Source organism: Schistocerca gregaria, chromosome 2 (genome assembly GCF_023897955.1).
Source record: "Schistocerca gregaria isolate iqSchGreg1 chromosome 2, iqSchGreg1.2, whole genome shotgun sequence".
NCBI lineage: Eukaryota > Metazoa > Arthropoda > Insecta > Orthoptera > Acrididae > Schistocerca > Schistocerca gregaria.
In genome coordinates this window covers 810,671,429-810,692,131 of record NC_064921.1, presented here as the reverse complement: position 1 = coordinate 810,692,131, position 20,703 = coordinate 810,671,429, and the positions used below count along the sequence as shown (strand labels likewise).

At 54.5% G+C, this 20,703-nt stretch overlaps 48 non-coding genes across 48 annotated transcripts; 39 read left to right on the top strand and 9 right to left on the bottom strand.

Annotated features, from left to right (window-relative positions):
• Positions 1–56: 56 nt before the first annotated feature.
• Trnag-gcc (transfer RNA glycine (anticodon GCC)) lies at positions 57–127 on the top strand. The gene has a single exon. It is a non-coding gene; the product is annotated as a tRNA-Gly (tRNA).
• Positions 128–508: 381 nt separating this feature from the next.
• On the top strand, positions 509–581 carry Trnam-cau (transfer RNA methionine (anticodon CAU)). Its single transcript has one exon. It is a non-coding gene; the product is annotated as a tRNA-Met (tRNA).
• Positions 582–877: 296 nt separating this feature from the next.
• On the top strand, positions 878–949 carry Trnae-uuc (transfer RNA glutamic acid (anticodon UUC)). The gene has a single exon. It is a non-coding gene; the product is annotated as a tRNA-Glu (tRNA).
• A 198-nt stretch (positions 950–1,147) lies between these two features.
• Trnai-aau (transfer RNA isoleucine (anticodon AAU)) lies at positions 1,148–1,221 on the top strand. The gene has a single exon. It is a non-coding gene; the product is annotated as a tRNA-Ile (tRNA).
• Positions 1,222–1,822: 601 nt separating this feature from the next.
• Trnag-ucc (transfer RNA glycine (anticodon UCC)) lies at positions 1,823–1,894 on the bottom strand. Its single transcript has one exon. It is a non-coding gene; the product is annotated as a tRNA-Gly (tRNA).
• A 341-nt stretch (positions 1,895–2,235) lies between these two features.
• Positions 2,236–2,306, top strand: Trnag-gcc (transfer RNA glycine (anticodon GCC)). Its single transcript has one exon. It is a non-coding gene; the product is annotated as a tRNA-Gly (tRNA).
• A 381-nt stretch (positions 2,307–2,687) lies between these two features.
• On the top strand, positions 2,688–2,760 carry Trnam-cau (transfer RNA methionine (anticodon CAU)). Its single transcript has one exon. It is a non-coding gene; the product is annotated as a tRNA-Met (tRNA).
• Positions 2,761–3,056: 296 nt separating this feature from the next.
• On the top strand, positions 3,057–3,128 carry Trnae-uuc (transfer RNA glutamic acid (anticodon UUC)). The gene has a single exon. It is a non-coding gene; the product is annotated as a tRNA-Glu (tRNA).
• Positions 3,129–3,326: 198 nt separating this feature from the next.
• Trnai-aau (transfer RNA isoleucine (anticodon AAU)) lies at positions 3,327–3,400 on the top strand. Its single transcript has one exon. It is a non-coding gene; the product is annotated as a tRNA-Ile (tRNA).
• Positions 3,401–4,001: 601 nt separating this feature from the next.
• Trnag-ucc (transfer RNA glycine (anticodon UCC)) lies at positions 4,002–4,073 on the bottom strand. The gene has a single exon. It is a non-coding gene; the product is annotated as a tRNA-Gly (tRNA).
• Positions 4,074–4,414: 341 nt separating this feature from the next.
• On the top strand, positions 4,415–4,485 carry Trnag-gcc (transfer RNA glycine (anticodon GCC)). Its single transcript has one exon. It is a non-coding gene; the product is annotated as a tRNA-Gly (tRNA).
• A 381-nt stretch (positions 4,486–4,866) lies between these two features.
• Trnam-cau (transfer RNA methionine (anticodon CAU)) lies at positions 4,867–4,939 on the top strand. The gene has a single exon. It is a non-coding gene; the product is annotated as a tRNA-Met (tRNA).
• Positions 4,940–5,235: 296 nt separating this feature from the next.
• On the top strand, positions 5,236–5,307 carry Trnae-uuc (transfer RNA glutamic acid (anticodon UUC)). Its single transcript has one exon. It is a non-coding gene; the product is annotated as a tRNA-Glu (tRNA).
• A 198-nt stretch (positions 5,308–5,505) lies between these two features.
• On the top strand, positions 5,506–5,579 carry Trnai-aau (transfer RNA isoleucine (anticodon AAU)). Its single transcript has one exon. It is a non-coding gene; the product is annotated as a tRNA-Ile (tRNA).
• A 601-nt stretch (positions 5,580–6,180) lies between these two features.
• Trnag-ucc (transfer RNA glycine (anticodon UCC)) lies at positions 6,181–6,252 on the bottom strand. Its single transcript has one exon. It is a non-coding gene; the product is annotated as a tRNA-Gly (tRNA).
• A 341-nt stretch (positions 6,253–6,593) lies between these two features.
• Positions 6,594–6,664, top strand: Trnag-gcc (transfer RNA glycine (anticodon GCC)). The gene has a single exon. It is a non-coding gene; the product is annotated as a tRNA-Gly (tRNA).
• Positions 6,665–7,045: 381 nt separating this feature from the next.
• Positions 7,046–7,118, top strand: Trnam-cau (transfer RNA methionine (anticodon CAU)). Its single transcript has one exon. It is a non-coding gene; the product is annotated as a tRNA-Met (tRNA).
• Positions 7,119–7,414: 296 nt separating this feature from the next.
• On the top strand, positions 7,415–7,486 carry Trnae-uuc (transfer RNA glutamic acid (anticodon UUC)). Its single transcript has one exon. It is a non-coding gene; the product is annotated as a tRNA-Glu (tRNA).
• A 198-nt stretch (positions 7,487–7,684) lies between these two features.
• On the top strand, positions 7,685–7,758 carry Trnai-aau (transfer RNA isoleucine (anticodon AAU)). The gene has a single exon. It is a non-coding gene; the product is annotated as a tRNA-Ile (tRNA).
• Positions 7,759–8,359: 601 nt separating this feature from the next.
• On the bottom strand, positions 8,360–8,431 carry Trnag-ucc (transfer RNA glycine (anticodon UCC)). Its single transcript has one exon. It is a non-coding gene; the product is annotated as a tRNA-Gly (tRNA).
• A 341-nt stretch (positions 8,432–8,772) lies between these two features.
• Trnag-gcc (transfer RNA glycine (anticodon GCC)) lies at positions 8,773–8,843 on the top strand. Its single transcript has one exon. It is a non-coding gene; the product is annotated as a tRNA-Gly (tRNA).
• Positions 8,844–9,224: 381 nt separating this feature from the next.
• Trnam-cau (transfer RNA methionine (anticodon CAU)) lies at positions 9,225–9,297 on the top strand. Its single transcript has one exon. It is a non-coding gene; the product is annotated as a tRNA-Met (tRNA).
• Positions 9,298–9,593: 296 nt separating this feature from the next.
• Trnae-uuc (transfer RNA glutamic acid (anticodon UUC)) lies at positions 9,594–9,665 on the top strand. Its single transcript has one exon. It is a non-coding gene; the product is annotated as a tRNA-Glu (tRNA).
• A 198-nt stretch (positions 9,666–9,863) lies between these two features.
• On the top strand, positions 9,864–9,937 carry Trnai-aau (transfer RNA isoleucine (anticodon AAU)). The gene has a single exon. It is a non-coding gene; the product is annotated as a tRNA-Ile (tRNA).
• Positions 9,938–10,538: 601 nt separating this feature from the next.
• Positions 10,539–10,610, bottom strand: Trnag-ucc (transfer RNA glycine (anticodon UCC)). The gene has a single exon. It is a non-coding gene; the product is annotated as a tRNA-Gly (tRNA).
• A 341-nt stretch (positions 10,611–10,951) lies between these two features.
• Positions 10,952–11,022, top strand: Trnag-gcc (transfer RNA glycine (anticodon GCC)). Its single transcript has one exon. It is a non-coding gene; the product is annotated as a tRNA-Gly (tRNA).
• A 381-nt stretch (positions 11,023–11,403) lies between these two features.
• Positions 11,404–11,476, top strand: Trnam-cau (transfer RNA methionine (anticodon CAU)). The gene has a single exon. It is a non-coding gene; the product is annotated as a tRNA-Met (tRNA).
• A 296-nt stretch (positions 11,477–11,772) lies between these two features.
• Positions 11,773–11,844, top strand: Trnae-uuc (transfer RNA glutamic acid (anticodon UUC)). The gene has a single exon. It is a non-coding gene; the product is annotated as a tRNA-Glu (tRNA).
• A 198-nt stretch (positions 11,845–12,042) lies between these two features.
• On the top strand, positions 12,043–12,116 carry Trnai-aau (transfer RNA isoleucine (anticodon AAU)). The gene has a single exon. It is a non-coding gene; the product is annotated as a tRNA-Ile (tRNA).
• A 601-nt stretch (positions 12,117–12,717) lies between these two features.
• Positions 12,718–12,789, bottom strand: Trnag-ucc (transfer RNA glycine (anticodon UCC)). Its single transcript has one exon. It is a non-coding gene; the product is annotated as a tRNA-Gly (tRNA).
• Positions 12,790–13,130: 341 nt separating this feature from the next.
• Positions 13,131–13,201, top strand: Trnag-gcc (transfer RNA glycine (anticodon GCC)). Its single transcript has one exon. It is a non-coding gene; the product is annotated as a tRNA-Gly (tRNA).
• Positions 13,202–13,582: 381 nt separating this feature from the next.
• Positions 13,583–13,655, top strand: Trnam-cau (transfer RNA methionine (anticodon CAU)). Its single transcript has one exon. It is a non-coding gene; the product is annotated as a tRNA-Met (tRNA).
• A 296-nt stretch (positions 13,656–13,951) lies between these two features.
• Positions 13,952–14,023, top strand: Trnae-uuc (transfer RNA glutamic acid (anticodon UUC)). Its single transcript has one exon. It is a non-coding gene; the product is annotated as a tRNA-Glu (tRNA).
• A 198-nt stretch (positions 14,024–14,221) lies between these two features.
• Trnai-aau (transfer RNA isoleucine (anticodon AAU)) lies at positions 14,222–14,295 on the top strand. Its single transcript has one exon. It is a non-coding gene; the product is annotated as a tRNA-Ile (tRNA).
• A 601-nt stretch (positions 14,296–14,896) lies between these two features.
• On the bottom strand, positions 14,897–14,968 carry Trnag-ucc (transfer RNA glycine (anticodon UCC)). The gene has a single exon. It is a non-coding gene; the product is annotated as a tRNA-Gly (tRNA).
• A 341-nt stretch (positions 14,969–15,309) lies between these two features.
• On the top strand, positions 15,310–15,380 carry Trnag-gcc (transfer RNA glycine (anticodon GCC)). Its single transcript has one exon. It is a non-coding gene; the product is annotated as a tRNA-Gly (tRNA).
• Positions 15,381–15,761: 381 nt separating this feature from the next.
• On the top strand, positions 15,762–15,834 carry Trnam-cau (transfer RNA methionine (anticodon CAU)). Its single transcript has one exon. It is a non-coding gene; the product is annotated as a tRNA-Met (tRNA).
• Positions 15,835–16,130: 296 nt separating this feature from the next.
• Positions 16,131–16,202, top strand: Trnae-uuc (transfer RNA glutamic acid (anticodon UUC)). Its single transcript has one exon. It is a non-coding gene; the product is annotated as a tRNA-Glu (tRNA).
• Positions 16,203–16,400: 198 nt separating this feature from the next.
• Positions 16,401–16,474, top strand: Trnai-aau (transfer RNA isoleucine (anticodon AAU)). Its single transcript has one exon. It is a non-coding gene; the product is annotated as a tRNA-Ile (tRNA).
• A 601-nt stretch (positions 16,475–17,075) lies between these two features.
• On the bottom strand, positions 17,076–17,147 carry Trnag-ucc (transfer RNA glycine (anticodon UCC)). Its single transcript has one exon. It is a non-coding gene; the product is annotated as a tRNA-Gly (tRNA).
• Positions 17,148–17,488: 341 nt separating this feature from the next.
• On the top strand, positions 17,489–17,559 carry Trnag-gcc (transfer RNA glycine (anticodon GCC)). The gene has a single exon. It is a non-coding gene; the product is annotated as a tRNA-Gly (tRNA).
• A 381-nt stretch (positions 17,560–17,940) lies between these two features.
• Positions 17,941–18,013, top strand: Trnam-cau (transfer RNA methionine (anticodon CAU)). The gene has a single exon. It is a non-coding gene; the product is annotated as a tRNA-Met (tRNA).
• Positions 18,014–18,309: 296 nt separating this feature from the next.
• Positions 18,310–18,381, top strand: Trnae-uuc (transfer RNA glutamic acid (anticodon UUC)). Its single transcript has one exon. It is a non-coding gene; the product is annotated as a tRNA-Glu (tRNA).
• A 198-nt stretch (positions 18,382–18,579) lies between these two features.
• Positions 18,580–18,653, top strand: Trnai-aau (transfer RNA isoleucine (anticodon AAU)). The gene has a single exon. It is a non-coding gene; the product is annotated as a tRNA-Ile (tRNA).
• Positions 18,654–19,254: 601 nt separating this feature from the next.
• On the bottom strand, positions 19,255–19,326 carry Trnag-ucc (transfer RNA glycine (anticodon UCC)). Its single transcript has one exon. It is a non-coding gene; the product is annotated as a tRNA-Gly (tRNA).
• Positions 19,327–19,667: 341 nt separating this feature from the next.
• On the top strand, positions 19,668–19,738 carry Trnag-gcc (transfer RNA glycine (anticodon GCC)). Its single transcript has one exon. It is a non-coding gene; the product is annotated as a tRNA-Gly (tRNA).
• A 381-nt stretch (positions 19,739–20,119) lies between these two features.
• On the top strand, positions 20,120–20,192 carry Trnam-cau (transfer RNA methionine (anticodon CAU)). The gene has a single exon. It is a non-coding gene; the product is annotated as a tRNA-Met (tRNA).
• A 296-nt stretch (positions 20,193–20,488) lies between these two features.
• Positions 20,489–20,560, top strand: Trnae-uuc (transfer RNA glutamic acid (anticodon UUC)). The gene has a single exon. It is a non-coding gene; the product is annotated as a tRNA-Glu (tRNA).
• Positions 20,561–20,703: the final 143 nt, after the last annotated feature.

Here is a 20,703-nt window from a genome sequence, read left to right as displayed (position 1 = left end):
CCACTTTCCCTCAAGACAACTGCTCGGGAAGCAGCGCGAAGTTGCTACCGCCCGGAGCATCGGTGGTTCAGTGGTAGAATGCTCGCCTGCCACGCGGGCGGCCCGGGTTCGATTCCCGGCCGATGCATCATTTTGCTTTTCCCGCGGTAATGCTGCCGTGTGGCTTGCGCGCTTTACATGCACGATCCACAAGAATGTATAGCTGGATTCCTTTGAGAAGAACCGAGAACGCAGCACTAGCGGGTCCCCACTGGGACGCTCGCATCATGTTCTACAGACTAGCGTCGGCCTGGCCTCACAAGTTGCTGTGTCCAGGTGCCTCCGAGGCACTGAACTTTAACGACAAGGAGTGCTGCCTATCGTTGCAAAAGCTGCAGCAACACCGCAATCAACTGGGCCGGCAATGCACGTGTAGCAAACAGAACACGTTATCCAGGAAGTACAGTGTCTTCACGTCTAACATTGGGTGTGGTACTTACCCAGCTTCCAGGACAAACGCTTCACCAGTGCCTCGGTAGCGCAGTAGGCAGCGCGTAAGTCTCATAATCTTAAGGTCGTGAGTTCGATCCTCACCCGGGGCATTTAATTTTCTGTGACCGATGGTGGTGCTGTTGCTAGGACCCCAATTTATTTCTTGTTTGTTATCCACAACGCTTCAGCGGGAAAATGTTTACTTCCTGTTATTGCTACTTACAGCTTCCCTTTTCCTCTTCTCCCAGCAGAGCATGAAGCCAAAAGCATTGCTCTGAGACGTTTGAGGTGCGCGCCTTGCCAGTCAGCATGCGCAAAGATGCTCGCAAAGAGAGATGGGCGCCGACGCGGGAATCGGCACGAAATGGGCCAAGGGGCCGTCCGAACCGTCGAAGAAATGCACACATCCGGTGTGGTCTAGTGGCTAGGATACCTGGCTTTCACCCAGGAGGCCCGGGTTCGATTCCCGGTACCGGAACGGAATTTTTTCCACACTAATCGTGACGAGTTTGAGCTGTCAGAGCTGCCGTTTCCCGTCCTGCGAGCAATATAGCTACTGCTTCGTGACAGTCAGCAGGATATAGACGAGGGAAGCAGACACACGACTGCCATAGAAATGGTGTATGGCTTCATGCCACACGGTTCCAGCGTAGGGCTGAGCAACTGCATCTGTCGAGGCCCGTTAGCTCAGTTGGTTAGAGCGTCGTGCTAATAACGCGAAGGTCGTGGGTTCGATCCCCCCACGGGCCACTACGCTTTTACTACTACGAAAAGGCAGCGCCGATTTCAGCTGGCGAGTGTGATGACCAAAAGATCATCACCCTGCGTGGAAGTTGACAGAGGTTCCGAACCCGACCTGTCGGGAAGCGCTACAGCATTCACTCGCCAATGGCCATAGTGTGCTCAATACACTGGTTCTCAACCGATAAAGAGAAAATGAAAGGAAATGTCCGATTGCCGATGCGTAACAACTTTGGCCCTTGTCAGTACTTGGGCGGGTGAGTGCATCGGAACACAGGGTACTGTTGGCAGTTTTACTTCGTATTTTTCTTTCTCCTTTATTTTCGGAGCCACAGCCCGATTCGGTCATGGAGACGCCACCGTGAAATGAAGGGGCGTGCCGTGTGTCCATCGCCTCGCCTCGCCTCTCCTTACCTCTCTCAGTCGTTTCTCGTGCTTGTTGTTTTGATATAGGCCGATTTGAGAGCGTCAGCTCTCGCGTCAGCCGAGCAAAGTCGAGACAAGTCGAGACACACTACAGGCTGGTCTGCAGCGAGTAACAGGGAGGGGAAAAAAACATTAATTTCAAGGCGCGTGGCAAAAGTACTCAAACGCGAAATTAAAAGCCTGCTGCGGTGGCCGGGAATCGAACCCGGATCAACTGCTTGGAAGGCAACTATGCTGACCATTACACCACCACCGCACAAGCGAGGGCCCCGGCGCCGCACTGTGTCGGCTTCCCGCCTGTCGGCAGCGGCCGAAGGTGGTGGTACCTGGCAGGCGCATTTCGAGGTAGGCTAGGGGAGCACATCCAGACGCATTCGGACAGCATATCCGCGCACATTTCGCATCCTTTGGCAAGAGTCGGCTCCGGCGACGCAAGAGTACCCAGAGGATCGCGTTCTGGCGGCGATTTTAAGCAGTACAGTGCAGGGTTCAGCGTCTGCAGCATCTTCTCGACAGAATGCTATGGCGCTTGACGACAGTCCCACTTTCCCTCAAGACAACTGCTCGGGAAGCAGCGCGAAGTTGCTACCGCCCGGAGCATCGGTGGTTCAGTGGTAGAATGCTCGCCTGCCACGCGGGCGGCCCGGGTTCGATTCCCGGCCGATGCATCATTTTGCTTTTCCCGCGGTAATGCTGCCGTGTGGCTTGCGCGCTTTACATGCACGATCCACAAGAATGTATAGCTGGATTCCTTTGAGAAGAACCGAGAACGCAGCACTAGCGGGTCCCCACTGGGACGCTCGCATCATGTTCTACAGACTAGCGTCGGCCTGGCCTCACAAGTTGCTGTGTCCAGGTGCCTCCGAGGCACTGAACTTTAACGACAAGGAGTGCTGCCTATCGTTGCAAAAGCTGCAGCAACACCGCAATCAACTGGGCCGGCAATGCACGTGTAGCAAACAGAACACGTTATCCAGGAAGTACAGTGTCTTCACGTCTAACATTGGGTGTGGTACTTACCCAGCTTCCAGGACAAACGCTTCACCGGTGCCTCGGTAGCGCAGTAGGCAGCGCGTAAGTCTCATAATCTTAAGGTCGTGAGTTCGATCCTCACCCGGGGCATTTAATTTTCTGTGACCGATGGTGGTGCTGTTGCTAGGACCCCAATTTATTTCTTGTTTGTTATCCACAACGCTTCAGCGGGAAAATGTTTACTTCCTGTTATTGCTACTTACAGCTTCCCTTTTCCTCTTCTCCCAGCAGAGCATGAAGCCAAAAGCATTGCTCTGAGACGTTTGAGGTGCGCGCCTTGCCAGTCAGCATGCGCAAAGATGCTCGCAAAGAGAGATGGGCGCCGACGCGGGAATCGGCACGAAATGGGCCAAGGGGCCGTCCGAACCGTCGAAGAAATGCACACATCCGGTGTGGTCTAGTGGCTAGGATACCTGGCTTTCACCCAGGAGGCCCGGGTTCGATTCCCGGTACCGGAACGGAATTTTTTCCACACTAATCGTGACGAGTTTGAGCTGTCAGAGCTGCCGTTTCCCGTCCTGCGAGCAATATAGCTACTGCTTCGTGACAGTCAGCAGGATATAGACGAGGGAAGCAGACACACGACTGCCATAGAAATGGTGTATGGCTTCATGCCACACGGTTCCAGCGTAGGGCTGAGCAACTGCATCTGTGGAGGCCCGTTAGCTCAGTTGGTTAGAGCGTCGTGCTAATAACGCGAAGGTCGTGGGTTCGATCCCCCCACGGGCCACTACGCTTTTACTACTACGAAAAGGCAGCGCCGATTTCAGCTGGCGAGTGTGATGACCAAAAGATCATCACCCTGCGTGGAAGTTGACAGAGGTTCCGAACCCGACCTGTCGGGAAGCGCTACAGCATTCACTCGCCAATGGCCATAGTGTGCTCAATACACTGGTTCTCAACCGATAAAGAGAAAATGAAAGGAAATGTCCGATTGCCGATGCGTAACAACTTTGGCCCTTGTCAGTACTTGGGCGGGTGAGTGCATCGGAACACAGGGTACTGTTGGCAGTTTTACTTCGTATTTTTCTTTCTCCTTTATTTTCGGAGCCACAGCCCGATTCGGTCATGGAGACGCCACCGTGAAATGAAGGGGCGTGCCGTGTGTCCATCGCCTCGCCTCGCCTCTCCTTACCTCTCTCAGTCGTTTCTCGTGCTTGTTGTTTTGATATAGGCCGATTTGAGAGCGTCAGCTCTCGCGTCAGCCGAGCAAAGTCGAGACAAGTCGAGACACACTACAGGCTGGTCTGCAGCGAGTAACAGGGAGGGGAAAAAAACATTAATTTCAAGGCGCGTGGCAAAAGTACTCAAACGCGAAATTAAAAGCCTGCTGCGGTGGCCGGGAATCGAACCCGGATCAACTGCTTGGAAGGCAACTATGCTGACCATTACACCACCACCGCACAAGCGAGCGCCCCGGCGCCGCACTGTGTCGGCTTCCCGCCTGTCGGCAGCGGCCGAAGGTGGTGGTACCTGGCAGGCGCATTTCGAGGTAGGCTAGGGGAGCACATCCAGACGCATTCGGACAGCATATCCGCGCACATTTCGCATCCTTTGGCAAGAGTCGGCTCCGGCGACGCAAGAGTACCCAGAGGATCGCGTTCTGGCGGCGATTTTAAGCAGTACAGTGCAGGGTTCAGCGTCTGCAGCATCTTCTCGACAGAATGCTATGGCGCTTGACGACAGTCCCACTTTCCCTCAAGACAACTGCTCGGGAAGCAGCGCGAAGTTGCTACCGCCCGGAGCATCGGTGGTTCAGTGGTAGAATGCTCGCCTGCCACGCGGGCGGCCCGGGTTCGATTCCCGGCCGATGCATCATTTTGCTTTTCCCGCGGTAATGCTGCCGTGTGGCTTGCGCGCTTTACATGCACGATCCACAAGAATGTATAGCTGGATTCCTTTGAGAAGAACCGAGAACGCAGCACTAGCGGGTCCCCACTGGGACGCTCGCATCATGTTCTACAGACTAGCGTCGGCCTGGCCTCACAAGTTGCTGTGTCCAGGTGCCTCCGAGGCACTGAACTTTAACGACAAGGAGTGCTGCCTATCGTTGCAAAAGCTGCAGCAACACCGCAATCAACTGGGCCGGCAATGCACGTGTAGCAAACAGAACACGTTATCCAGGAAGTACAGTGTCTTCACGTCTAACATTGGGTGTGGTACTTACCCAGCTTCCAGGACAAACGCTTCACCAGTGCCTCGGTAGCGCAGTAGGCAGCGCGTAAGTCTCATAATCTTAAGGTCGTGAGTTCGATCCTCACCCGGGGCATTTAATTTTCTGTGACCGATGGTGGTGCTGTTGCTAGGACCCCAATTTATTTCTTGTTTGTTATCCACAACGCTTCAGCGGGAAAATGTTTACTTCCTGTTATTGCTACTTACAGCTTCCCTTTTCCTCTTCTCCCAGCAGAGCATGAAGCCAAAAGCATTGCTCTGAGACGTTTGAGGTGCGCGCCTTGCCAGTCAGCATGCGCAAAGATGCTCGCAAAGAGAGATGGGCGCCGACGCGGGAATCGGCACGAAATGGGCCAAGGGGCCGTCCGAACCGTCGAAGAAATGCACACATCCGGTGTGGTCTAGTGGCTAGGATACCTGGCTTTCACCCAGGAGGCCCGGGTTCGATTCCCGGTACCGGAACGGAATTTTTTCCACACTAATCGTGACGAGTTTGAGCTGTCAGAGCTGCCGTTTCCCGTCCTGCGAGCAATATAGCTACTGCTTCGTGACAGTCAGCAGGATATAGACGAGGGAAGCAGACACACGACTGCCATAGAAATGGTGTATGGCTTCATGCCACACGGTTCCAGCGTAGGGCTGAGCAACTGCATCTGTCGAGGCCCGTTAGCTCAGTTGGTTAGAGCGTCGTGCTAATAACGCGAAGGTCGTGGGTTCGATCCCCCCACGGGCCACTACGCTTTTACTACTACGAAAAGGCAGCGCCGATTTCAGCTGGCGAGTGTGATGACCAAAAGATCATCACCCTGCGTGGAAGTTGACAGAGGTTCCGAACCCGACCTGTCGGGAAGCGCTACAGCATTCACTCGCCAATGGCCATAGTGTGCTCAATACACTGGTTCTCAACCGATAAAGAGAAAATGAAAGGAAATGTCCGATTGCCGATGCGTAACAACTTTGGCCCTTGTCAGTACTTGGGCGGGTGAGTGCATCGGAACACAGGGTACTGTTGGCAGTTTTACTTCGTATTTTTCTTTCTCCTTTATTTTCGGAGCCACAGCCCGATTCGGTCATGGAGACGCCACCGTGAAATGAAGGGGCGTGCCGTGTGTCCATCGCCTCGCCTCGCCTCTCCTTACCTCTCTCAGTCGTTTCTCGTGCTTGTTGTTTTGATATAGGCCGATTTGAGAGCGTCAGCTCTCGCGTCAGCCGAGCAAAGTCGAGACAAGTCGAGACACACTACAGGCTGGTCTGCAGCGAGTAACAGGGAGGGGAAAAAAACATTAATTTCAAGGCGCGTGGCAAAAGTACTCAAACGCGAAATTAAAAGCCTGCTGCGGTGGCCGGGAATCGAACCCGGATCAACTGCTTGGAAGGCAACTATGCTGACCATTACACCACCACCGCACAAGCGAGCGCCCCGGCGCCGCACTGTGTCGGCTTCCCGCCTGTCGGCAGCGGCCGAAGGTGGTGGTACCTGGCAGGCGCATTTCGAGGTAGGCTAGGGGAGCACATCCAGACGCATTCGGACAGCATATCCGCGCACATTTCGCATCCTTTGGCAAGAGTCGGCTCCGGCGACGCAAGAGTACCCAGAGGATCGCGTTCTGGCGGCGATTTTAAGCAGTACAGTGCAGGGTTCAGCGTCTGCAGCATCTTCTCGACAGAATGCTATGGCGCTTGACGACAGTCCCACTTTCCCTCAAGACAACTGCTCGGGAAGCAGCGCGAAGTTGCTACCGCCCGGAGCATCGGTGGTTCAGTGGTAGAATGCTCGCCTGCCACGCGGGCGGCCCGGGTTCGATTCCCGGCCGATGCATCATTTTGCTTTTCCCGCGGTAATGCTGCCGTGTGGCTTGCGCGCTTTACATGCACGATCCACAAGAATGTATAGCTGGATTCCTTTGAGAAGAACCGAGAACGCAGCACTAGCGGGTCCCCACTGGGACGCTCGCATCATGTTCTACAGACTAGCGTCGGCCTGGCCTCACAAGTTGCTGTGTCCAGGTGCCTCCGAGGCACTGAACTTTAACGACAAGGAGTGCTGCCTATCGTTGCAAAAGCTGCAGCAACACCGCAATCAACTGGGCCGGCAATGCACGTGTAGCAAACAGAACACGTTATCCAGGAAGTACAGTGTCTTCACGTCTAACATTGGGTGTGGTACTTACCCAGCTTCCAGGACAAACGCTTCACCAGTGCCTCGGTAGCGCAGTAGGCAGCGCGTAAGTCTCATAATCTTAAGGTCGTGAGTTCGATCCTCACCCGGGGCATTTAATTTTCTGTGACCGATGGTGGTGCTGTTGCTAGGACCCCAATTTATTTCTTGTTTGTTATCCACAACGCTTCAGCGGGAAAATGTTTACTTCCTGTTATTGCTACTTACAGCTTCCCTTTTCCTCTTCTCCCAGCAGAGCATGAAGCCAAAAGCATTGCTCTGAGACGTTTGAGGTGCGCGCCTTGCCAGTCAGCATGCGCAAAGATGCTCGCAAAGAGAGATGGGCGCCGACGCGGGAATCGGCACGAAATGGGCCAAGGGGCCGTCCGAACCGTCGAAGAAATGCACACATCCGGTGTGGTCTAGTGGCTAGGATACCTGGCTTTCACCCAGGAGGCCCGGGTTCGATTCCCGGTACCGGAACGGAATTTTTTCCACACTAATCGTGACGAGTTTGAGCTGTCAGAGCTGCCGTTTCCCGTCCTGCGAGCAATATAGCTACTGCTTCGTGACAGTCAGCAGGATATAGACGAGGGAAGCAGACACACGACTGCCATAGAAATGGTGTATGGCTTCATGCCACACGGTTCCAGCGTAGGGCTGAGCAACTGCATCTGTGGAGGCCCGTTAGCTCAGTTGGTTAGAGCGTCGTGCTAATAACGCGAAGGTCGTGGGTTCGATCCCCCCACGGGCCACTACGCTTTTACTACTACGAAAAGGCAGCGCCGATTTCAGCTGGCGAGTGTGATGACCAAAAGATCATCACCCTGCGTGGAAGTTGACAGAGGTTCCGAACCCGACCTGTCGGGAAGCGCTACAGCATTCACTCGCCAATGGCCATAGTGTGCTCAATACACTGGTTCTCAACCGATAAAGAGAAAATGAAAGGAAATGTCCGATTGCCGATGCGTAACAACTTTGGCCCTTGTCAGTACTTGGGCGGGTGAGTGCATCGGAACACAGGGTACTGTTGGCAGTTTTACTTCGTATTTTTCTTTCTCCTTTATTTTCGGAGCCACAGCCCGATTCGGTCATGGAGACGCCACCGTGAAATGAAGGGGCGTGCCGTGTGTCCATCGCCTCGCCTCGCCTCTCCTTACCTCTCTCAGTCGTTTCTCGTGCTTGTTGTTTTGATATAGGCCGATTTGAGAGCGTCAGCTCTCGCGTCAGCCGAGCAAAGTCGAGACAAGTCGAGACACACTACAGGCTGGTCTGCAGCGAGTAACAGGGAGGGGAAAAAAACATTAATTTCAAGGCGCGTGGCAAAAGTACTCAAACGCGAAATTAAAAGCCTGCTGCGGTGGCCGGGAATCGAACCCGGATCAACTGCTTGGAAGGCAACTATGCTGACCATTACACCACCACCGCACAAGCGAGCGCCCCGGCGCCGCACTGTGTCGGCTTCCCGCCTGTCGGCAGCGGCCGAAGGTGGTGGTACCTGGCAGGCGCATTTCGAGGTAGGCTAGGGGAGCACATCCAGACGCATTCGGACAGCATATCCGCGCACATTTCGCATCCTTTGGCAAGAGTCGGCTCCGGCGACGCAAGAGTACCCAGAGGATCGCGTTCTGGCGGCGATTTTAAGCAGTACAGTGCAGGGTTCAGCGTCTGCAGCATCTTCTCGACAGAATGCTATGGCGCTTGACGACAGTCCCACTTTCCCTCAAGACAACTGCTCGGGAAGCAGCGCGAAGTTGCTACCGCCCGGAGCATCGGTGGTTCAGTGGTAGAATGCTCGCCTGCCACGCGGGCGGCCCGGGTTCGATTCCCGGCCGATGCATCATTTTGCTTTTCCCGCGGTAATGCTGCCGTGTGGCTTGCGCGCTTTACATGCACGATCCACAAGAATGTATAGCTGGATTCCTTTGAGAAGAACCGAGAACGCAGCACTAGCGGGTCCCCACTGGGACGCTCGCATCATGTTCTACAGACTAGCGTCGGCCTGGCCTCACAAGTTGCTGTGTCCAGGTGCCTCCGAGGCACTGAACTTTAACGACAAGGAGTGCTGCCTATCGTTGCAAAAGCTGCAGCAACACCGCAATCAACTGGGCCGGCAATGCACGTGTAGCAAACAGAACACGTTATCCAGGAAGTACAGTGTCTTCACGTCTAACATTGGGTGTGGTACTTACCCAGCTTCCAGGACAAACGCTTCACCAGTGCCTCGGTAGCGCAGTAGGCAGCGCGTAAGTCTCATAATCTTAAGGTCGTGAGTTCGATCCTCACCCGGGGCATTTAATTTTCTGTGACCGATGGTGGTGCTGTTGCTAGGACCCCAATTTATTTCTTGTTTGTTATCCACAACGCTTCAGCGGGAAAATGTTTACTTCCTGTTATTGCTACTTACAGCTTCCCTTTTCCTCTTCTCCCAGCAGAGCATGAAGCCAAAAGCATTGCTCTGAGACGTTTGAGGTGCGCGCCTTGCCAGTCAGCATGCGCAAAGATGCTCGCAAAGAGAGATGGGCGCCGACGCGGGAATCGGCACGAAATGGGCCAAGGGGCCGTCCGAACCGTCGAAGAAATGCACACATCCGGTGTGGTCTAGTGGCTCGGATACCTGGCTTTCACCCAGGAGGCCCGGGTTCGATTCCCGGTACCGGAACGGAATTTTTTCCACACTAATCGTGACGAGTTTGAGCTGTCAGAGCTGCCGTTTCCCGTCCTGCGAGCAATATAGCTACTGCTTCGTGACAGTCAGCAGGATATAGACGAGGGAAGCAGACACACGACTGCCATAGAAATGGTGTATGGCTTCATGCCACACGGTTCCAGCGTAGGGCTGAGCAACTGCATCTGTGGAGGCCCGTTAGCTCAGTTGGTTAGAGCGTCGTGCTAATAACGCGAAGGTCGTGGGTTCGATCCCCCCACGGGCCACTACGCTTTTACTACTACGAAAAGGCAGCGCCGATTTCAGCTGGCGAGTGTGATGACCAAAAGATCATCACCCTGCGTGGAAGTTGACAGAGGTTCCGAACCCGACCTGTCGGGAAGCGCTACAGCATTCACTCGCCAATGGCCATAGTGTGCTCAATACACTGGTTCTCAACCGATAAAGAGAAAATGAAAGGAAATGTCCGATTGCCGATGCGTAACAACTTTGGCCCTTGTCAGTACTTGGGCGGGTGAGTGCATCGGAACACAGGGTACTGTTGGCAGTTTTACTTCGTATTTTTCTTTCTCCTTTATTTTCGGAGCCACAGCCCGATTCGGTCATGGAGACGCCACCGTGAAATGAAGGGGCGTGCCGTGTGTCCATCGCCTCGCCTCGCCTCTCCTTACCTCTCTCAGTCGTTTCTCGTGCTTGTTGTTTTGATATAGGCCGATTTGAGAGCGTCAGCTCTCGCGTCAGCCGAGCAAAGTCGAGACAAGTCGAGACACACTACAGGCTGGTCTGCAGCGAGTAACAGGGAGGGGAAAAAAACATTAATTTCAAGGCGCGTGGCAAAAGTACTCAAACGCGAAATTAAAAGCCTGCTGCGGTGGCCGGGAATCGAACCCGGATCAACTGCTTGGAAGGCAACTATGCTGACCATTACACCACCACCGCACAAGCGAGGGCCCCGGCGCCGCACTGTGTCGGCTTCCCGCCTGTCGGCAGCGGCCGAAGGTGGTGGTAGCTGGCAGGCGCATTTCGAGGTAGGCTAGGGGAGCACATCCAGACGCATTCGGACAGCATATCCGCGCACATTTCGCATCCTTTGGCAAGAGTCGGCTCCGGCGACGCAAGAGTACCCAGAGGATCGCGTTCTGGCGGCGATTTTAAGCAGTACAGTGCAGGGTTCAGCGTCTGCAGCATCTTCTCGACAGAATGCTATGGCGCTTGACGACAGTCCCACTTTCCCTCAAGACAACTGCTCGGGAAGCAGCGCGAAGTTGCTACCGCCCGGAGCATCGGTGGTTCAGTGGTAGAATGCTCGCCTGCCACGCGGGCGGCCCGGGTTCGATTCCCGGCCGATGCATCATTTTGCTTTTCCCGCGGTAATGCTGCCGTGTGGCTTGCGCGCTTTACATGCACGATCCACAAGAATGTATAGCTGGATTCCTTTGAGAAGAACCGAGAACGCAGCACTAGCGGGTCCCCACTGGGACGCTCGCATCATGTTCTACAGACTAGCGTCGGCCTGGCCTCACAAGTTGCTGTGTCCAGGTGCCTCCGAGGCACTGAACTTTAACGACAAGGAGTGCTGCCTATCGTTGCAAAAGCTGCAGCAACACCGCAATCAACTGGGCCGGCAATGCACGTGTAGCAAACAGAACACGTTATCCAGGAAGTACAGTGTCTTCACGTCTAACATTGGGTGTGGTACTTACCCAGCTTCCAGGACAAACGCTTCACCGGTGCCTCGGTAGCGCAGTAGGCAGCGCGTAAGTCTCATAATCTTAAGGTCGTGAGTTCGATCCTCACCCGGGGCATTTAATTTTCTGTGACCGATGGTGGTGCTGTTGCTAGGACCCCAATTTATTTCTTGTTTGTTATCCACAACGCTTCAGCGGGAAAATGTTTACTTCCTGTTATTGCTACTTACAGCTTCCCTTTTCCTCTTCTCCCAGCAGAGCATGAAGCCAAAAGCATTGCTCTGAGACGTTTGAGGTGCGCGCCTTGCCAGTCAGCATGCGCAAAGATGCTCGCAAAGAGAGATGGGCGCCGACGCGGGAATCGGCACGAAATGGGCCAAGGGGCCGTCCGAACCGTCGAAGAAATGCACACATCCGGTGTGGTCTAGTGGCTAGGATACCTGGCTTTCACCCAGGAGGCCCGGGTTCGATTCCCGGTACCGGAACGGAATTTTTTCCACACTAATCGTGACGAGTTTGAGCTGTCAGAGCTGCCGTTTCCCGTCCTGCGAGCAATATAGCTACTGCTTCGTGACAGTCAGCAGGATATAGACGAGGGAAGCAGACACACGACTGCCATAGAAATGGTGTATGGCTTCATGCCACACGGTTCCAGCGTAGGGCTGAGCAACTGCATCTGTGGAGGCCCGTTAGCTCAGTTGGTTAGAGCGTCGTGCTAATAACGCGAAGGTCGTGGGTTCGATCCCCCCACGGGCCACTACGCTTTTACTACTACGAAAAGGCAGCGCCGATTTCAGCTGGCGAGTGTGATGACCAAAAGATCATCACCCTGCGTGGAAGTTGACAGAGGTTCCGAACCCGACCTGTCGGGAAGCGCTACAGCATTCACTCGCCAATGGCCATAGTGTGCTCAATACACTGGTTCTCAACCGATAAAGAGAAAATGAAAGGAAATGTCCGATTGCCGATGCGTAACAACTTTGGCCCTTGTCAGTACTTGGGCGGGTGAGTGCATCGGAACACAGGGTACTGTTGGCAGTTTTACTTCGTATTTTTCTTTCTCCTTTATTTTCGGAGCCACAGCCCGATTCGGTCATGGAGACGCCACCGTGAAATGAAGGGGCGTGCCGTGTGTCCATCGCCTCGCCTCGCCTCTCCTTACCTCTCTCAGTCGTTTCTCGTGCTTGTTGTTTTGATATAGGCCGATTTGAGAGCGTCAGCTCTCGCGTCAGCCGAGCAAAGTCGAGACAAGTCGAGACACACTACAGGCTGGTCTGCAGCGAGTAACAGGGAGGGGAAAAAAACATTAATTTCAAGGCGCGTGGCAAAAGTACTCAAACGCGAAATTAAAAGCCTGCTGCGGTGGCCGGGAATCGAACCCGGATCAACTGCTTGGAAGGCAACTATGCTGACCATTACAACACCACCGCACAAGCGAGCGCCCCGGCGCCGCACTGTGTCGGCTTCCCGCCTGTCGGCAGCGGCCGAAGGTGGTGGTACCTGGCAGGCGCATTTCGAGGTAGGCTAGGGGAGCACATCCAGACGCATTCGGACAGCATATCCGCGCACATTTCGCATCCTTTGGCAAGAGTCGGCTCCGGCGACGCAAGAGTACCCAGAGGATCGCGTTCTGGCGGCGATTTTAAGCAGTACAGTGCAGGGTTCAGCGTCTGCAGCATCTTCTCGACAGAATGCTATGGCGCTTGACGACAGTCCCACTTTCCCTCAAGACAACTGCTCGGGAAGCAGCGCGAAGTTGCTACCGCCCGGAGCATCGGTGGTTCAGTGGTAGAATGCTCGCCTGCCACGCGGGCGGCCCGGGTTCGATTCCCGGCCGAAGCATCATTTTGCTTTTCCCGCGGTAATGCTGCCGTGTGGCTTGCGCGCTTTACATGCACGATCCACAAGAATGTATAGCTGGATTCCTTTGAGAAGAACCGAGAACGCAGCACTAGCGGGTCCCCACTGGGACGCTCGCATCATGTTCTACAGACTAGCGTCGGCCTGGCCTCACAAGTTGCTGTGTCCAGGTGCCTCCGAGGCACTGAACTTTAACGACAAGGAGTGCTGCCTATCGTTGCAAAAGCTGCAGCAACACCGCAATCAACTGGGCCGGCAATGCACGTGTAGCAAACAGAACACGTTATCCAGGAAGTACAGTGTCTTCACGTCTAACATTGGGTGTGGTACTTACCCAGCTTCCAGGACAAACGCTTCACCGGTGCCTCGGTAGCGCAGTAGGCAGCGCGTAAGTCTCATAATCTTAAGGTCGTGAGTTCGATCCTCACCCGGGGCATTTAATTTTCTGTGACCGATGGTGGTGCTGTTGCTAGGACCCCAATTTATTTCTTGTTTGTTATCCACAACGCTTCAGCGGGAAAATGTTTACTTCCTGTTATTGCTACTTACAGCTTCCCTTTTCCTCTTCTCCCAGCAGAGCATGAAGCCAAAAGCATTGCTCTGAGACGTTTGAGGTGCGCGCCTTGCCAGTCAGCATGCGCAAAGATGCTCGCAAAGAGAGATGGGCGCCGACGCGGGAATCGGCACGAAATGGGCCAAGGGGCCGTCCGAACCGTCGAAGAAATGCACACATCCGGTGTGGTCTAGTGGCTAGGATACCTGGCTTTCACCCAGGAGGCCCGGGTTCGATTCCCGGTACCGGAACGGAATTTTTTCCACACTAATCGTGACGAGTTTGAGCTGTCAGAGCTGCCGTTTCCCGTCCTGCGAGCAATATAGCTACTGCTTCGTGACAGTCAGCAGGATATAGACGAGGGAAGCAGACACACGACTGCCATAGAAATGGTGTATGGCTTCATGCCACACGGTTCCAGCGTAGGGCTGAGCAACTGCATCTGTCGAGGCCCGTTAGCTCAGTTGGTTAGAGCGTCGTGCTAATAACGCGAAGGTCGTGGGTTCGATCCCCCCACGGGCCACTACGCTTTTACTACTACGAAAAGGCAGCGCCGATTTCAGCTGGCGAGTGTGATGACCAAAAGATCATCACCCTGCGTGGAAGTTGACAGAGGTTCCGAACCCGACCTGTCGGGAAGCGCTACAGCATTCACTCGCCAATGGCCATAGTGTGCTCAATACACTGGTTCTCAACCGATAAAGAGAAAATGAAAGGAAATGTCCGATTGCCGATGCGTAACAACTTTGGCCCTTGTCAGTACTTGGGCGGGTGAGTGCATCGGAACACAGGGTACTGTTGGCAGTTTTACTTCGTATTTTTCTTTCTCCTTTATTTTCGGAGCCACAGCCCGATTCGGTCATGGAGACGCCACCGTGAAATGAAGGGGCGTGCCGTGTGTCCATCGCCTCGCCTCGCCTCTCCTTACCTCTCTCAGTCGTTTCTCGTGCTTGTTGTTTTGATATAGGCCGATTTGAGAGCGTCAGCTCTCGCGTCAGCCGAGCAAAGTCGAGACAAGTCGAGACACACTACAGGCTGGTCTGCAGCGAGTAACAGGGAGGGGAAAAAAACATTAATTTCAAGGCGCGTGGCAAAAGTACTCAAACGCGAAATTAAAAGCCTGCTGCGGTGGCCGGGAATCGAACCCGGATCAACTGCTTGGAAGGCAACTATGCTGACCATTACACCACCACCGCACAAGCGAGCGCCCCGGCGCCGCACTGTGTCGGCTTCCCGCCTGTCGGCAGCGGCCGAAGGTGGTGGTACCTGGCAGGCGCATTTCGAGGTAGGCTAGGGGAGCACATCCAGACGCATTCGGACAGCATATCCGCGCACATTTCGCATCCTTTGGCAAGAGTCGGCTCCGGCGACGCAAGAGTACCCAGAGGATCGCGTTCTGGCGGCGATTTTAAGCAGTACAGTGCAGGGTTCAGCGTCTGCAGCATCTTCTCGACAGAATGCTATGGCGCTTGACGACAGTCCCACTTTCCCTCAAGACAACTGCTCGGGAAGCAGCGCGAAGTTGCTACCGCCCGGAGCATCGGTGGTTCAGTGGTAGAATGCTCGCCTGCCACGCGGGCGGCCCGGGTTCGATTCCCGGCCGATGCATCATTTTGCTTTTCCCGCGGTAATGCTGCCGTGTGGCTTGCGCGCTTTACATGCACGATCCACAAGAATGTATAGCTGGATTCCTTTGAGAAGAACCGAGAACGCAGCACTAGCGGGTCCCCACTGGGACGCTCGCATCATGTTCTACAGACTAGCGTCGGCCTGGCCTCACAAGTTGCTGTGTCCAGGTGCCTCCGAGGCACTGAACTTTAACGACAAGGAGTGCTGCCTATCGTTGCAAAAGCTGCAGCAACACCGCAATCAACTGGGCCGGCAATGCACGTGTAGCAAACAGAACACGTTATCCAGGAAGTACAGTGTCTTCACGTCTAACATTGGGTGTGGTACTTACCCAGCTTCCAGGACAAACGCTTCACCGGTGCCTCGGTAGCGCAGTAGGCAGCGCGTAAGTCTCATAATCTTAAGGTCGTGAGTTCGATCCTCACCCGGGGCATTTAATTTTCTGTGACCGATGGTGGTGCTGTTGCTAGGACCCCAATTTATTTCTTGTTTGTTATCCACAACGCTTCAGCGGGAAAATGTTTACTTCCTGTTATTGCTACTTACAGCTTCCCTTTTCCTCTTCTCCCAGCAGAGCATGAAGCCAAAAGCATTGCTCTGAGACGTTTGAGGTGCGCGCCTTGCCAGTCAGCATGCGCAAAGATGCTCGCAAAGAGAGATGGGCGCCGACGCGGGAATCGGCACGAAATGGGCCAAGGGGCCGTCCGAACCGTCGAAGAAATGCACACATCCGGTGTGGTCTAGTGGCTAGGATACCTGGCTTTCACCCAGGAGGCCCGGGTTCGATTCCCGGTACCGGAACGGAATTTTTTCCACACTAATCGTGACGAGTTTGAGCTGTCAGAGCTGCCGTTTCCCGTCCTGCGAGCAATATAGCTACTGCTTCGTGACAGTCAGCAGGATATAGACGAGGGAAGCAGACACACGACTGCCATAGAAATGGTGTATGGCTTCATGCCACACGGTTCCAGCGTAGGGCTGAGCAACTGCATCTGTCGAGGCCCGTTAGCTCAGTTGGTTAGAGCGTCGTGCTAATAACGCGAAGGTCGTGGGTTCGATCCCCCCACGGGCCACTACGCTTTTACTACTACGAAAAGGCAGCGCCGATTTCAGCTGGCGAGTGTGATGACCAAAAGATCATCACCCTGCGTGGAAGTTGACAGAGGTTCCGAACCCGACCTGTCGGGAAGCGCTACAGCATTCACTCGCCAATGGCCATAGTGTGCTCAATACACTGGTTCTCAACCGATAAAGAGAAAATGAAAGGAAATGTCCGATTGCCGATGCGTAACAACTTTGGCCCTTGTCAGTACTTGGGCGGGTGAGTGCATCGGAACACAGGGTACTGTTGGCAGTTTTACTTCGTATTTTTCTTTCTCCTTTATTTTCGGAGCCACAGCCCGATTCGGTCATGGAGACGCCACCGTGAAATGAAGGGGCGTGCCGTGTGTCCATCGCCTCGCCTCGCCTCTCCTTACCTCTCTCAGTCGTTTCTCGTGCTTGTTGTTTTGATATAGGCCGATTTGAGAGCGTCAGCTCTCGCGTCAGCCGAGCAAAGTCGAGACAAGTCGAGACACACTACAGGCTGGTCTGCAGCGAGTAACAGGGAGGGGAAAAAAACATTAATTTCAAGGCGCGTGGCAAAAGTACTCAAACGCGAAATTAAAAGCCTGCTGCGGTGGCCGGGAATCGAACCCGGATCAACTGCTTGGAAGGCAACTATGCTGACCATTACAACACCACCGCACAAGCGAGCGCCCCGGCGCCGCACTGTGTCGGCTTCCCGCCTGTCGGCAGCGGCCGAAGGTGGTGGTACCTGGCAGGCGCATTTCGAGGTAGGCTAGGGGAGCACATCCAGACGCATTCGGACAGCATATCCGCGCACATTTCGCATCCTTTGGCAAGAGTCGGCTCCGGCGACGCAAGAGTACCCAGAGGATCGCGTTCTGGCGGCGATTTTAAGCAGTACAGTGCAGGGTTCAGCGTCTGCAGCATCTTCTCGACAGAATGCTATGGCGCTTGACGACAGTCCCACTTTCCCTCAAGACAACTGCTCGGGAAGCAGCGCGAAGTTGCTACCGCCCGGAGCATCGGTGGTTCAGTGGTAGAATGCTCGCCTGCCACGCGGGCGGCCCGGGTTCGATTCCCGGCCGATGCATCATTTTGCTTTTCCCGCGGTAATGCTGCCGTGTGGCTTGCGCGCTTTACATGCACGATCCACAAGAATGTATAGCTGGATTCCTTTGAGAAGAACCGAGAACGCAGCACTAGCGGGTCCCCACTGGGACGCTCGCATCATGTTCTACAGACTAGCGTCGGCCTGGCCTCACAAGTTGCTGTGTCCAGGTGCCTCCGAGGCACTGAACTTTAACGACAAGGAGTGCTGCCTATCGTTGCAAAAGCTGCAGCAACACCGCAATCAACTGGGCCGGCAATGCACGTGTAGCAAACAGAACACGTTATCCAGGAAGTACAGTGTCTTCACGTCTAACATTGGGTGTGCTACTTACCCAGCTTCCAGGACAAACGCTTCACCGGTGCCTCGGTAGCGCAGTAGGCAGCGCGTAAGTCTCATAATCTTAAGGTCGTGAGTTCGATCCTCACCCGGGGCATTTAATTTTCTGTGACCGATGGTGGTGCTGTTGCTAGGACCCCAATTTATTTCTTGTTTGTTATCCACAACGCTTCAGCGGGAAAATGTTTACTTCCTGTTATTGCTACTTACAGCTTCCCTTTTCCTCTTCTCCCAGCAGAGCATGAAGCCAAAAGCATTGCTCTGAGACGTTTGAGGTGCGCGCCTTGCCAGTCAGCATGCGCAAAGATGCTCGCAAAGAGAGATGGGCGCCGACGCGGGAATCGGCACGAAATGGGCCAAGGGGCCGTCCGAACCGTCGAAGAAATGCACACATCCGGTGTGGTCTAGTGGCTAGGATACCTGGCTTTCACCCAGGAGGCCCGGGTTCGATTCCCGGTACCGGAACGGAATTTTTTCCACACTAATCGTGACGAGTTTGAGCTGTCAGAGCTGCCGTTTCCCGTCCTGCGAGCAATATAGCTACTGCTTCGTGACAGTCAGCAGGATATAGACGAGGGAAGCAGACACACGACTGCCATAGAAATGGTGTATGGCTTCATGCCACACGGTTCCAGCGTAGGGCTGAGCAACTGCATCTGTCGAGGCCCGTTAGCTCAGTTGGTTAGAGCGTCGTGCTAATAACGCGAAGGTCGTGGGTTCGATCCCCCCACGGGCCACTACGCTTTTACTACTACGAAAAGGCAGCGCCGATTTCAGCTGGCGAGTGTGATGACCAAAAGATCATCACCCTGCGTGGAAGTTGACAGAGGTTCCGAACCCGACCTGTCGGGAAGCGCTACAGCATTCACTCGCCAATGGCCATAGTGTGCTCAATACACTGGTTCTCAACCGATAAAGAGAAAATGAAAGGAAATGTCCGATTGCCGATGCGTAACAACTTTGGCCCTTGTCAGTACTTGGGCGGGTGAGTGCATCGGAACACAGGGTACTGTTGGCAGTTTTACTTCGTATTTTTCTTTCTCCTTTATTTTCGGAGCCACAGCCCGATTCGGTCATGGAGACGCCACCGTGAAATGAAGGGGCGTGCCGTGTGTCCATCGCCTCGCCTCGCCTCTCCTTACCTCTCTCAGTCGTTTCTCGTGCTTGTTGTTTTGATATAGGCCGATTTGAGAGCGTCAGCTCTCGCGTCAGCCGAGCAAAGTCGAGACAAGTCGAGACACACTACAGGCTGGTCTGCAGCGAGTAACAGGGAGGGGAAAAAAACATTAATTTCAAGGCGCGTGGCAAAAGTACTCAAACGCGAAATTAAAAGCCTGCTGCGGTGGCCGGGAATCGAACCCGGATCAACTGCTTGGAAGGCAACTATGCTGACCATTACAACACCACCGCACAAGCGAGCGCCCCGGCGCCGCACTGTGTCGGCTTCCCGCCTGTCGGCAGCGGCCGAAGGTGGTGGTACCTGGCAGGCGCATTTCGAGGTAGGCTAGGGGAGCACATCCAGACGCATTCGGACAGCATATCCGCGCACATTTCGCATCCTTTGGCAAGAGTCGGCTCCGGCGACGCAAGAGTACCCAGAGGATCGCGTTCTGGCGGCGATTTTAAGCAGTACAGTGCAGGGTTCAGCGTCTGCAGCATCTTCTCGACAGAATGCTATGGCGCTTGACGACAGTCCCACTTTCCCTCAAGACAACTGCTCGGGAAGCAGCGCGAAGTTGCTACCGCCCGGAGCATCGGTGGTTCAGTGGTAGAATGCTCGCCTGCCACGCGGGCGGCCCGGGTTCGATTCCCGGCCGATGCATCATTTTGCTTTTCCCGCGGTAATGCTGCCGTGTGGCTTGCGCGCTTTACATGCACGATCCACAAGAATGTATAGCTGGATTCCTTTGAGAAGAACCGAGAACGCAGCACTAGCGGGTCCCCACTGGGACGCTCGCATCATGTTCTACAGACTAGCGTCGGCCTGGCCTCACAAGTTGCTGTGTCCAGGTGCCTCCGAGGCACTGAACTTTAACGACAAGGAGTGCTGCCTATCGTTGCAAAAGCTGCAGCAACACCGCAATCAACTGGGCCGGCAATGCACGTGTAGCAAACAGAACACGTTATCCAGGAAGTACAGTGTCTTCACGTCTAACATTGGGTGTGCTACTTACCCAGCTTCCAGGACAAACGCTTCACCGGTGCCTCGGTAGCGCAGTAGGCAGCGCGTAAGTCTCATAATCTTAAGGTCGTGAGTTCGATCCTCACCCGGGGCATTTAATTTTCTGTGACCGATGGTGGTGCTGTTGCTAGGACCCCAATTTATTTCTTGTTTGTTATCCACAACGCTTCAGCGGGAAAATGTTTACTTCCTGTTATTGCTACTTACAGCTTCCCTTTTCCTCTTCTCCCAGCAGAGCATGAAGCCAAAAGCATTGCTCTGAGACGTTTGAGGTGCGCGCCTTGCCAGTCAGCATGCGCAAAGATGCTCGCAAAGAGAGATGGGCGCCGACGCGGGAATCGGCACGAAATGGGCCAAGGGGCCGTCCGAACCGTCGAAGAAATGCACACATCCGGTGTGGTCTAGTGGCTAGGATACCTGGCTTTCACCCAGGAGGCCCGGGTTCGATTCCCGGTACCGGAACGGAATTTTTTCCACACTAATCGTGACGAGTTTGAGCTGTCAGAGCTGCCGTTTCCCGTCCTGCGAGCAATATAGCTACTGCTTCGTGACAGTCAGCAGGATATAGACGAGGGAAGCAGACACACGACTGCCATAGAAATGGT